This window comes from Hippoglossus stenolepis, chromosome 7 (assembly GCF_022539355.2).
Source record: "Hippoglossus stenolepis isolate QCI-W04-F060 chromosome 7, HSTE1.2, whole genome shotgun sequence".
Taxonomy (NCBI): Eukaryota; Metazoa; Chordata; class Actinopteri; order Pleuronectiformes; family Pleuronectidae; genus Hippoglossus; species Hippoglossus stenolepis.
The window spans coordinates 18338050-18352115 of record NC_061489.1 but is presented as its reverse complement, the minus strand read 5'-3'; the positions used below and the strand labels follow the sequence as shown (position 1 = coordinate 18352115).

Below are 14066 nucleotides of genomic sequence, written 5' to 3'. Positions count from 1 at the left end.
AGAGGATAGAATCCCACAAATTCTGGATATTTTATTCGATAAAAAAAGATAAGAACTACTGATGCAGCTCAGCAGCTTTAACTGTAATCATCTCTATTTTTCACAATAAAATAGAACACCGTACCCTTTTAACTAAATATAGCTAATAATGAAAATATTTGGTTATTTATGAACTATTTTCCATTGACCTCTTTAACGAACGAGTGTGAGGGATATACCAGCAGGTAGTCACACATGTTAACGATGTAGTTGGAGGCCGGTGGATTTTTCTTGTAGCTAAAGAAAAGTACAGTATACGAATGACTGTTTTTTCCACCTTTAAAATGTCTATATCCTCATACAACATTTATACCAGGCTCCTACTGATAAATAATGTATGTACATCAGCTCAACGCTATTTTAGTGCCTATAACTCGCAGAGCAAAGTTTATGTTCGGGTCTCTCTGTCCTCTCTAACCCCCTCTGACTGTCAGCTCCACTTCTCCTCTGCTCTCCCTCCGCCCTGGATTGACCACAGTTTACAGCCTAACCAATACTGCCATCTACAGTCCCCGTACAAAACTGTCCTTGAAATTTAGTTAATTTCCTCTTATTTATACTTGAGCACTGTCGAACGATAAATTGTGATTTTCTTTATTGTAGAACACACAAACCTGGCAAGAGTATTTATTCAGCAAGAAGCAGGATGTGAGCTCATCATATCTCACAATACAATGACTATGAAGCTGGACTTTTATTATTCTGTTTATTAGTTGTAGGAGAAACATTATTATTGTTGTTGTTTTTGGTTGTTTGTGGATTATTTTTGTTCTTTTTCTTTTATGTACCTTGTGTCTACTTGATTCCTGATGTTTTGTATCATACATATCTATTTTAAAATTATAATGAGAAGGAAAAAAAAGAATGTGGATTTTGTGTTGGATAAAATTAGGTGTGGCACAGACGAAGCTGAAAATATAGTAAAAAGAGTGAAAGTTTGAATTACAACTCAAAGGTGCTCAAACAGTTTATCTAAGGCCACCTTCACTTCAGCACCACGGAGAGCTCCACGACAGTTTACTACGCGAAACACTGAGGTCGACATTTCTTAACAAAATAAAACACACACAGACACACACACACACAACTACCAGCATATCTAAAGACCATAAACACATTAAATCAATATAAGTGAGGAAGCTTTGTGTGATTCACACTTAAAACATCATTTGAAGCCAAACAACAACACAACAAATGCAAAGTGTAAATATAAATAGAACAGCAACAATACCTGACACTGTTCTTCGCAAGGGAAAAGTCATGATTCGCTTCGGGTGATGGCAAAAAGCAGTGACTTGCAGTGATAGTTGCAGTCCCCGGGTGTAGTGAAGTGTGGGCGAGTATGGTCTAGTTGCAAATCAGCAAAGTTCAGACAACTGTTAGAGGCGCAGTGGAAAAGAGAAAGCATCGAGGCGTGGCCATCAACAGGAAGATCATTAGAGGACATTAGCGACGTGCCATTATGACTCCGAAAAAAAGCTCATTAAAGATTAATCTAGAGGTTTGCTCCCTTCACTGTGCTGCTGCTGCTGCTGCTGTACGCTCCGTGCAACGGGGCCAGATTGAGGGAGAAAGTGATCGAAAACGCAGCCTGGGATTGCACTTCCTTCCCGGGGCCAGAGACTTTGCTCTCATGTTACAAAAAAAAATGATGTAAAATGATCCGATAATGCGTTCAGTAAACCGGTTATACAGGCCTGGTCACTTTGCAGAGAAATGTATTGATGTACAATCAGTTGAGACAACAGTGTGCATTAGGCAGAGTGTTGTGTTTTTTACAAAGACAGAAAAATACCACTGTAAAGGAAGCTTTTATATCATCCAGCTGAGACTGAAATTTACCAAATATGACGTGGTTTTTTTTCGGCTTTACGACATAAATCAATCTCAATAAAAAGCATGTTTCTTAATTTGCTTTCCCACCTCTGTTTCATATCACTCTTATAAATATTGTAAGTAAATGCAAATACAGTTTTTTGGCTCTTTGCAGATGCACCGTCAATTAGAACAGATTGCACATTGAGCTCTGAGATATAATTAGTCGGCACTCCTTTGGGTCAGGGTACTGGCTGTGCGCGCATGTGAACACTAGATGGAGCAAGTGGACCAACTATCAAGAGCTGCGTATGCACCAATAAACCAAACTCCAGTGATTTTTAAAGTCAACGTAAAACCATCAGAACTTAAAGTTACAATTTTGAACATTGCTCTGTTCACATTAAATTATCACCTGACTATTTTTACCACTTAAACTTGAAAATGGGTTTGATTTAACTTAGAGATCACTGTGATTCAGAAAATGTGCTCATATAAACATCCATTAACAATCCATATATTATGTATTGTCTGAGCTGACGGACACTGAGCTGTACAATTTGGCTCATACACTGGTGATATTTAAGATTAGATGATACTGGGTGATGAAGCTAAATGCAGTCGGCCATTCACAATAAAGTACTTCCCCTCATAAAAGGTTAATTTACTTTTATGGTGACCACTTGTACATCTAAATCACTTGATAGGGATATAAATTGTTAATGGAGCCGGGATCAATATATTGATTTACAAGGGATGTGGCTTCAATAGCATGAGGTACACTGTGGAGATAAACATATTTGTTTTCACATTCACTGCCATCGATGTTCTCCATAGATGCAGTCTAACATTTAACCCCGCAGACGCTAAGAAAAGATGTGGCCAGAGGTTGTTTCAAGGTTGAACTCGGCTTTATATATTCATCATCGTCTTGGAAAACAGCCGGAGCCACAGAGGCAACACTGACTGGGATAAAGAGTGCAATGTTTAGGATATCGCAAAAAAGGCAAAACAAAAATAATGTACCTCAAGCAACACAAAATAAAGTGTTTAATGCAGTATATCATGATGAAATGTTGAAAATAGGAAGGCATTAGTCTTAAAAATGCATAAGGCAAATACAAATCAATAAATTGTAATTAAAATATTTAACAATAACAATACTATAACTAGTATAACAGCTTACTTAAGTAACAGGGTAACATTACTTAACATATTATGTGATTTAAACTGACATATCTGAAAAAATGCAGGGAAAACAAGTGTATTACACACTTCTAATTCTGCAGTGAGCAAACACAGACAGCCCGACCTGCGCACTCACAGAGGCAGATACCAGTTTTAGCTTCAGTCGTCCCACCACTGATAAACTGGTGCCATCACTCAAGTAGACAGTGTGGCCCTTTAGGAGGATGACTGGGTTTATCACCGACAGTTAAGAGGACAGAGGGAGCTGATGAGAATCAGGCTGAATTGTACAACAGCAACACAAATCAAACACCTGAGATGATATCAAACAATGTGCCAATGTGTGCAGGCCTGATTTTGTCCGTCCCGCTACCAGCACTTTGCTCAGCAGCAGCCAAGCAGTGATGGAGAAGTAAAGATAGAAAATATCATACAATGGCTTGAGTGGAGCTGGTGAGATAAGTAAAGGACTGAGCCATATTTTAAATAAACAAGGTCTCAAATAGTACAAATAGTACAAATTTGACACATTTTCACAATTTATATTCTAAATTCTTTGAAGCAAATATAGCTCTTTTGTCTTTTTTTGGTCATTTTTGCAAAGTGAAAAAGGACAGTGTATGTTTATTTGACATCTTTGGCTCAATTGTGCTCATTTGCCATTGAACTTTAACCTCGCAGATACGAGATACAAGATAACACAATAATAACATAATCTCCTAACCCACAAAAAGTGTCTGCCTCAACAATGACACAAGTGACCTCTGTAACCGACTCCTCAAGTAGATTTAAATAATGTAAATAAGAGAGACAACCAAGAAATACACACACACACACTTTGGTTGCTTGTATGGCAATGTACCAGCGGCGTATTAATTACTGTAATGCTCCACAGTGCCAGTCTACTGTGGCCTCCCAGGGGCACCTTCATAGTACTGGAGTTACACACACTCACACACACAGACACACATAGAGGGGAGAGGAGTCCTGTAAAGCAATCATGCATAATGCCCAAAACTACTAGATCATTTTGTTTAACAAAATAACCATATGTTTGCATTACCCATCACAGTTAAGATTTACTTTTCTAACACTTCATTGCTAAACCATGTGTTTCAGAAACAGGACAGTGAAAAAGTAAACTGTTGCCAGAGAAGAGACACAGAGGTAGCACTTAATCATCCATATAAATCCAACTGTTCTATGAAAAACACAAGTCAGTCTGCATTTACACAACTAACAAGGACAGCAAGACTTCCGGCAGACCCACAGTGTCCCAGCACCCTGCTGCTCGTTCCATCTCCGGTCACTAGAGAGCAGGCCTCCAGAGGAAAAGAGAGAGACCAGCCTGTGTGCTGCCAAGGTTGAGCACTGTGGTGACCTTTGTACTATTAAACACAGCCAAACAATTAAAGCAATCTCTTCTTACTAATAACCTGAGGCTGTCGAGGCAACACCCAGAGTTTAATGAATATTTTATATTCAGCCGGAAAAAAAGAGTTTGCCTCCAAGGGAAAACACTGAATAAGTGGGGAGGTCAACCTGCTCATGGTACTTAATAGAGGGCAAATGATTCTGCCACTGATTATACCGAGACATTTAATGTCCAACTAAATTAATATTTTTCTATACCTTACCTCATATACTGCAATAACATTTTTTTATCATTTTATTTTACCCTCTTGGTGCAGAGTGAGGAGATGAAGTGACATATTATCAGAGGAGAGGGGAAGGATCATGATAAGCTGAAACCATTCAGCCTTTTGGCAGCATTCTGCTGGCTGTCTGTTCTTTGTGTGTGTGCTGGTACAGTAAATCCACCACAACAGTCGTTTGCAGCATGCTGGGCCACCAGTGCCATAGTGATACCATGCGTTACCATGGAGACTGCACATACGTAAGAGAGGGTGTGTGTGCAAGATACAGAGAGAGAGAGAGAGAGAGAGAGAGAATATGCGTATGTTAAGAATGGGGGTTGGGTATTGCAGAAGAGGAAACCATCAGCCAGTGGAGTTTCCAATAGGGGAGGGGGCTACGATACAGTCATGGCTGACTGGCAGACCCATGGCAATGATTGTGTGATTTATGCTGCAGCTCCGGAGCCAGAGGGCTGTGTTCAGTTCAAGAAAGCAACGAGTCAGTAGACTGAAACTGGAGGACACAAGTGCCATTATTTCCCTCAGCGGGCAAAGCAGGATGATCTCCCTCATGGGGACCAACAAGCTGGCTGAGTGTAGAGGAAGAGCCCAGAGCTCCTCTGTGGGAGCTACGCTTCAGTGAGGAGCTACTCTCTCTACATTAGATCTGTGAAATATAGACATTAAGTGTCATGATCTGTGCTGCTTCATTATTTGGTTCTTATCCTGTGTTTAAAAAAGCCAGAGAGATATTATGCCCTTGTCATTTACTGACAGAGCATTTTACTATCAGTGAAAACAGAACATACTTTTAATACAAGATCAATTCAGGAATATAAATATGAAAATCTGAGCTGTATGTCAGTATGCGCCTCATTAAAGCACCACCACTCCACCTCACCTTAAAATGATAAAAATAATAATTAGGAGCAGACAGAATGCATTTGTAGTCTAACCTCTAACAACTGGCTTCAAAGTCTTCGTCTGCTGCTGATCAGCGCTGCCATATTCTGTCTCACACAGAAAGTAACGACAGAGCTTTTTTTACTGCCTGAGCCAAAGCAACACAATTCTATTTTATACATCACTAAAAGTTAAATATGGCACTGAAACACAGAACCGAAGCCATTTCAGGAGCTGAGTGTCCGCCAGACACTTTGAAGCAGTTTGCCTGATAGTGATACAAATTGTTGAGGAGGAGCGGCGCTGAATCACTCTCCTCCGTTAGATCTTTATTTGCAATCTGCTGCTTCACGACTGAATGCAAGAGTCATAAATACAATGTAAATAATATTATTCTTGCCTGAACAATACCGAATCCTTCCACTAGGTTTTGTGGAAATCATTTCAGTTGATTTTGTGTATTTTTTCTTACAAACAATCAAACCAAAAAAACAAACAGACAAGGGTGAATACTTTTCCTCTTTGGCTGAGGTAAATAGGTCCAACTATCTCTAACTCATAAGCCATGAATAAAGAGCTTTTGATATGTTCTCATTCAAACTGTGTGTTATTTAAGAAGTACAATTTGACCTGAGTGTTTCTAACGTGTAGTTAAAATAAGCTGTCCCCTGATATTACTTGGTACAACTTTGACAGAAATTACTGAATGGAACGCAGCAAACACACTGGTGAATATTTTCACACAAGCTTACCTCGACAAGCTGTCACCTCTTAATTTAACTGCATGTGAAGGACATCATTTAGCTTAGAAGCATACTGTCGGATTTCACACGTCATGGCCCCTGCGTTCTTTGTGTCTGTGTATGCGTATGTATCGTTGTGTGTGTGTGTGTGTGTGTGTGTGTGTGTGCGTGCGTGCGTGCGTGCGTGTGTGACTAGGCCTTAATGACGTGGAGAAATCTCAATCAGAGGCACCAAACGGTGTGTGAAATAGCCAGTGCTCAGACAGCAGCCAGCTCAGAATGACTAATGCCGTAGCAGCGATGTGCTCTCATTACCCCCAAAGAGCGTAAAACTAGAGACCACAGTGTCTCTCTCTTTCTCTTGTCCTCTAAGCAGCTGACCCTCGCTTCTCCTCTGACTTTGAACAAAGATGGGAATGATTGGTGATATTTTACAAAGACCATATAACAGAATCTCTCTTTTTCTCTTAAAAAAAACCTGACAAAGTCGGGCAATGTTCGATTTGCCCCTCAGGTGCCCTATGAGCAAAATATTGAAAAACAAAAAGGTTTATTTTTCTACGCATGTGAGTGGTTATGAATCATCAGCGAGATGATGTCAGGAGGCTGCCGATTTGTTAGGTCCACTAATGGAAATTGAAATGTATTATCTGTGTTTGCGTTTGTGTGTGTTTCAGGGTGAGTGTTGCAGAAGCAGTTGTTATGGTTATGGTTAGGGTCCAGGATTAAGTCTGGAATTAGGGTTAAGTCTCCAGGAAATGATTGTCAGTAGAGTCCCCAAAGGTGAACATGACAACAGGTGTGTTTGTGTGTTGGTATTACTAGTGTTGTGGGGACCTAGACCTGTCACGTTAAGGGGACTTGTTTTAAGGTTAGTCAAGTAGTAGTTAAGGTTAGAGTAACCCTTCAGAAAATGTATGTAAGTCAATGTAACCACCTCTGAAGTAACTGAGATGTGACTTTGTGTGGATGTGCAGTGTGAGTGAACGTGTCTGCCAGCTACATGACCCCACAGCTCTCAGGACCCCCGGGGGATTGTGGGATAATCATAACCAGTGTTGTTGTAAGCAGGAGGCAGGTGGATAAAAGCCCCTGTGACTGATTACCAGAGTCCTCAATAGTGTGATAAGACTTTGAATAGCAGCAGGTCTCGTGGAAGTGAAGCCTCGATATAATTTTGATTCAATAAAATGAACTAAATAGATCATATGGAAATTAGTGTGGTTGTACAGCAGGCTGAAGTTCAAACCAACTTCCAAGCTTAATGGAATTTTGTTCCTAATATACTGTTGACAATTAGCGTGGTTCACATGATGCCTGGTCCTAAGTTAACTACAGCACATCTGCCTAATCATTTCAGAAATCTCCTTCTATAAGAATCGTATCATTGAGGGCCCAGTGTTGAATTTGGACACGTGATAAGTGGCGAGGACTCATCAACATAAGTCATCGATAAACAGCATGTTGTGCATTCATGACAATGACGACTGAGTTTTGCGAGTCGAGCTTCACCAAGCGTTGAATAAACAGGTCAACAGCTCTTTGTGCAGCAGCGGCTTCAAGATTTTTCGTACCGAGTCCTGCAGCCAATCTTATTTTGCAGCAGCTCAATTATCGCAGGTCACTTCTGCAGTTTCAGAAAGAAAGCTGCAGACAGCATCACCACAGGCCGAATATAGCATTCCAAAAATGGCATGTTTAGAAGGGGCAGTCTTCTGTGATTCCACCTTACTGCTCCATCAGCCGTCTGAGTCAGTGCAAGAGGAAGATAAGATCTTACAGCATGATGTATGCACACAACGACTTGTGTATGATATAATATAGGAGCACACATACATGCATATACAACAGATGCACACACGTTCCCACAGGCAGCCAACCTGCCAAAGCTAATGAGTCTCCAAATAGCTGTTATCAGAACAACATCCAGCATCGAGTCGAGTGTGGGAGATGGTCCCTTGCCAAAGACGGTGAGTCAATGGTAGCCCTTTGGCATTTTCCATTATAGTGAGAAAGCTACAGTGAAACAGCATTTAGGAGTTGAATTATTATAAATAACAAAATCACTTTTATGCTCTTTCAAGTTATTCCCCGTCCATTAAGCAGAACGCATCCAGGAAATGGGCTCTCGTCACAGTGAAGAGGGACAGCTGCTATCAAAGAGGGATCAAGGAAATGTGCTGCAGCCAAAATATAGACAACTCAGACTTTCTGAAAGTTTGGATTAATAACTCCAATCTAATTATATCCTGTCTAGCAAGAGTGGTCTTAGTCCCAGAATACAGTAAAGTGGTGTGATGTTGTCCTACATATCCCTTCCAGAGTGACACATCAAGGAAAGGAATGGAGTGAGATTAAAGGCATCATTTCAGACACCAGCAGGCTTAAACTGTCAACTTAGTGATGGAGACACAAAGGAAGCTCTCAGACTCCCACAAGAGCACAAGGTCACGTTTGCTTCTTTTTTAGGAGTAGCTAACTTAGGACACATTGACGTCTTATGTGACAGACACTTCCTCAGAAGGATGATGAAAGAACAAACTGCTTTTCTTGAACACCAGACTGCAGCTAACACAATTTTTTTTAGATTTAGAAATGACAAGGAAACAAGGTCCTAACAGATGTGAAAACACATTGTTTCTCTTGTTGGAAGAAATGCTGACATCTGTCGAGGTGTTTGCCCTCTCTGTTATGCAGGTGTTTGTAATAAGCTCTGTTCTTAGCCAATAACCAGATCCCTGTCCTCAGAATAACCCCACCACATCCCTGGCCTCAAGAATAACTGTAAATATTATGCAATGAGGTCAAATGTGCAGTGCGATGAACTGAATGTGAACATTAATGAAGCTCATTTAAGTCCGACCACACTCTGCTGGATTTTCCCTGCCTCTGATACACTTCCTGGAGGAAGGGGTCGGAGCTTTCATTCCCCTACGTGGCACAGTGACATCTCATGATGCCCGACTGCAGATTAGAGAAACAGGGATGTAGATGCAGGGCGCAGAATGCCTCTTCAGCTGTTGTGTATACAGTAAATGATGGATGCTTATGTAGACATTTCAAGCCTGTGGAACTCCCGTTGAGGTTAAATTAATATATATCTTTGCAAAAATAAAAATCTTAATGTGTGTACACATGCCAACGTGATTGCATGCTTCAGATTATCATGGATTATTCCACTATACTTAAAAGCCCAACGTGTGAGGTGGAACAGATCGGCTAAGCTGGAAGTGACACGACAGGAGACATGACTCAACTGACGGGAGTGGGTGGGTAAATAGGTCATGTTCCCTACCCAACACAGAGTATCCCACTTTTCACTTTCATCCCCTGTGCTTGTTAGTGAAGTCGGCACACAGAGAAATCAATGGCCGCATAATGACAATGGATGGTAGTGGACCAGCGTTTGGAACATAACAGGAGGGAGGAGCTGTGAAGAGCTGATAGAGAACCCTACAGAGAGGTATGAGAAAAGTAGGCCAAATCTCAGCAGTGAAGCAGGGATGGCTCTCTGCGGTTTGTAGCAGCCTTTATAATATAAAATGCAACACTATTACAGGACAGCATTGGACTTGTAAAATCATACATAAATCTTCAGTCAAAATACCTTGTAATCTAATCCCATTGCCTGCATTACACTACTGAAAGAAATTTATACCAGCCACCAGCCAAAAGCTTGGTAACTCGCAGCTGGTTACCACAGTCAAGAAGGAGGACTTTGACGAAACTAAAATAAACTACTACACAAATAATTTGATCTTTTTTTCTCTGTGCTGGATCCTGTAGTGAATCTGCTGTCCTGCCCTTTTATTTTGAAAAACGTCACAGATATTAATATTAATCAGAAACATATTCCAAGATGTCAGACAAAAATGATCTATTGATGCTAACGTCAAGCTAAGGCTACTGAATTATTATCATACCATCCCTTTAAGTGTGAGTTGTGCCATTAAATTCAAACCATTTCTCACTACGAGTGTCTTGAACCAAAGATAATGCAAAAACACTCTTAGTTGGCAAACGTCATGATTCATTGCCTATTGGGGACTGCGGCATCACTCATCATCTGCAGGGAAGACAAATACGTGACCATTATGCCTTTTTGTTTGGTGCTTATCATTGTATCGTCATCTCATTGAAAACACATTATTTTGAGAAGCTTATGCGGTTCAGAACACATTCAGACATTTGAAATCCAAGTATCAGCAGCTGAGCAGCAAAACAAAACTTAAGGGTACAAATGTCAAAGTATCAATTTGTTCAAAAATATTGAACAATGTTACAGTTGTGTATCTTTGTAGACATACAATTTTCTTTTTACAGTTACTGTATTTTTAAGGTAACTACCTCCCAATGCAGCCAGCGGATTCTTCACATCAGAAATTCAACTATTTTCAAAAGCAGCGCAGCATCTTATATTCATGCAGCCCTTTGATTTGAGTTGTTAACAGTTAAATAGGAATGATCCATGTGCAATATTCATGCATTCTCCAAATCTGCGGTCTTTATGAAGCCATCAAAAAGGATGGGGAGGACCCAAAAGATCCAAAGGCAACACCACAGACTCCTTCCTGCACTGCATACTGTGTGTGTGTGTGTGTGTGTGTGTGTGTGTGTGTGTGTGTGTGTGTGTGTGTGTGTGTGTGTGTGTGTGTGTGTGTGTGTGTGTGTGTGTGTGTGTGTGTGTGTGTGTGTGTGTGTGTGTGTGTGGTGTGTGGAGCCCTGGTGAGGTCTGGAGGATTTCAAAGTAGTCGTGCCTTTACTTCTGTAATATATTGTCTGACTCACCTGTCTATTGTCCGAACACGAGATTTATTGTATATTAAAATGTTTGTTTCTGTGTGTATGATTGTGTGTGTACTGTATATGTGTTGAGATACGACTCCTGGCATCGCGTCTGTAGAGGGATAAAAATACTGTAGAGCAGTTTTTAGTCCTGCTCTCTACACCCTTGGATACTACACTCCTGATTCTCAGTACTTTCCATGCAGTCATTATTTCTGTCTGAGCCTTTTGCTAGAATCTTGATCAAAGCGAGCCACAGGTATAAATGATAAATGGCTGAATATGGATTTTAAACCTATGATGTAACACTCAAGCTTAAAAAGATTGTAGGATTTTGTATATTTACCTAAAAACTCTGAAGCAGGTTTACAGACTTATTTCTGTTCACAAAATCTGCATTCCAGGCCCTGCCCATTGACAGTAGCAGAGTTCATATGAAATGGATTCTATTACCCACTAACTCAAATGGTACTGTATGTTTTGTTTTGTTGTATGTTTGGGCTGAATGTGATCTTCAAATATTTTTTCCTTCCATTATTATATTAACACGGATCGTATGGGCTGTCAGCTGGACTACATACAATTACTCAGCAAGCACAAAAAGACATTTACAAGATAAAACAGCTTAGATGAATTTAACACTTGGGAATACAGATGTGATTTAGAGTGGCTGAGGCTAAGCGATCTGACTGAGGTTTATTCTCTGAACGGCTGTAAAGGGAATAAAAGCAGAATATCCTTTGCTCTCTTTGGGCTCCGTCTCCAATCAGAGCCTGCAGCCAGATCGACCCCTGTGGCATGCAGCAGGTCAGAGGTCAGGCTTTAACATGATTGAATGATTGCACTGAGCCCTCTGCTACCAATTGAAGAATCTGTGTAAATGACCGGAGCCCATATTATGTTACTAAGGCTAAGTTCCTGCTGTAGCACAGCTGCTGTGCTGTTTCGTGTCTGGAACTCAGTCAGTTTACTGAGTGGCCGTCACAAAACCTCTTCAACAAGGCAGAGCAATCCTCTCTTAGTGCTGCTGCGTCCGATTTGTACCACAAAGAAACATCCCTGAATCTCTAGACATGACCTCTGATAAACACTGTCATCCACTGCCACTGTGTGTGTGTTTGCAATTGAGGAGATAACATGAGGAGATTAGGACATATTAACCAATGCTTTGGCTTTCAGGAGCACAGATTAGAGACGGGAGGCTGCGTGACACTGGCCTGTTGTGATGATGGTTTATGTGCTATCATCAGTGTTGCTGAAGCACTGCCTCTCTGTCTGTCTGATTGCAACCCATTACATCATTCTGAACATGCAGCCGAGGCCTGTGACCTCCTACTCACGCACATCAACAGAACAGTGTCAAGAGCACATTCCTGGTATTCACAAGTACATTGAAGAGGCACCATTTTACTATAACACGCAATCAACATGAAGTCGCCTCTTTTTGATTTGAGCTATCGTAACCTTTTGAACTTGTGATCTTTTTAACCGCTGGTCGTTCGTTTTTTGTCCTTCTTTCATTCTGAGTGTGTGTGAGGGACAGCGAGAGGAACAGAGAGAGACAGCTGTCAATGTACCCTAGCAGGGCTTGATGAGATGTGCAATGTCTAATTATCTCTCCAGCCAGTGGATTAGGGAGCGACACTAATGTCTGCCATGAGTCCATAGGTCCCAGAGTGCATTCAGATAATTCTTCAAATATAAAGTGGATATGTGGGCCTGACACGTTATAGGGGAAGAGACAAATCACTAAAAGAATCTTACATAATAAAGTTCGGTGACGCCAAAAATGGCGATTGTATGACAGAATTCCAGCTCCTCCCCTGAAATAGCCAATCCTCTGCTGAAGCAGGAAACATTGCAAACCAAGCACAACTGATGGTGGAAGCAAGTGCCGACGGACTTCAAGTAAAAGAGACTGTTATCAAAACTAAAAAGTTGTGTTATGCATCAACTACATTTATTTCAATACAGGGTTGGATGAGCTGATGACACAAGTCACAGCACTCTGGATTGAGCTGCTAAAGAGGTGGTGCCATGAAACCTTGCAGAAGTACAACACACAAGAAAGAAAAGCATTTGGCGGAAACTTAATATTCTATACATGTCATTTCCATGTTCTGGTGACCAATGAAGGTACAGTTATGGATCGCTCCCCATTCATTCAGCTAGGGCCCTGGTAGGCTCTGATGCAAGATGGCTGTTGAGTCGCGAGACCTGCTTGCAAGGACTGTGTTTTTTTGGTATAAAATTCGGGGCTACTTGCTATATGACGTGGTTTTGAGGAACTAAGGAATCTGGCAGGTCATTGAGGCAACAGCAGAGGGTATGGAGGCCAGGTGGACGCTTTAAGGATGACTTTTGTCAGAAGAGTCTGGTGAGTTGCATGGACCGGACAATGCAGCGAAGACCTAAATACATAAGAAAATATCTTCATTGCTGCAGTCCATATACATTTGTATGTGAGCAAGCTTTCTGCTTTGTCTCAGCAACACCTGACAGCTGAGGTTAAGCACAGCCGCGCAGATGCAACACCTCCGTGCTGTTGTTTATTCAGTCCAATGCACCAGCCTGTCCCGCTCTCCGGCGCTCGTATGCACGCTGTAAAATTAGATTTGAGTCTGCGATAATGACTTACGGGGGCCGCTGTTCCCTGCATACTGATGAAAAACACCCGGCCGAGGGTGTGTGTGTTTGTTTGTGTGTACGGTGTGAGAGATGAGGAGCGCTACACTCTGCTGGAGATTGTTTGAGGCGAAGGGCACATCACACAGGTCAATTGAGTTACTTACAACAGCTCTCATTTGACAAACACCTGCAGAGGGTAATGTTCACCTCCGCTGACAGAAACACATGCTGGAGGGAGCAGATGTCTGTCGACTGCAAGGGAGTGATTGAGAGGGAGCAGTGTTTGCCAGTTGAAGAGTAACCTTTTCATTAGCACTGTGCATTATTT

General features: G+C 41.3%; 1 protein-coding gene across 3 annotated transcripts in view; it reads right to left on the bottom strand.

Annotated features, from left to right (window-relative positions):
* fgf13a (fibroblast growth factor 13a) overlaps nucleotides 1-14066 on the bottom strand; it is a 92407-nt gene that overhangs the window by 25977 nt on the left and 52364 nt on the right. The window lies entirely within an intron of this gene.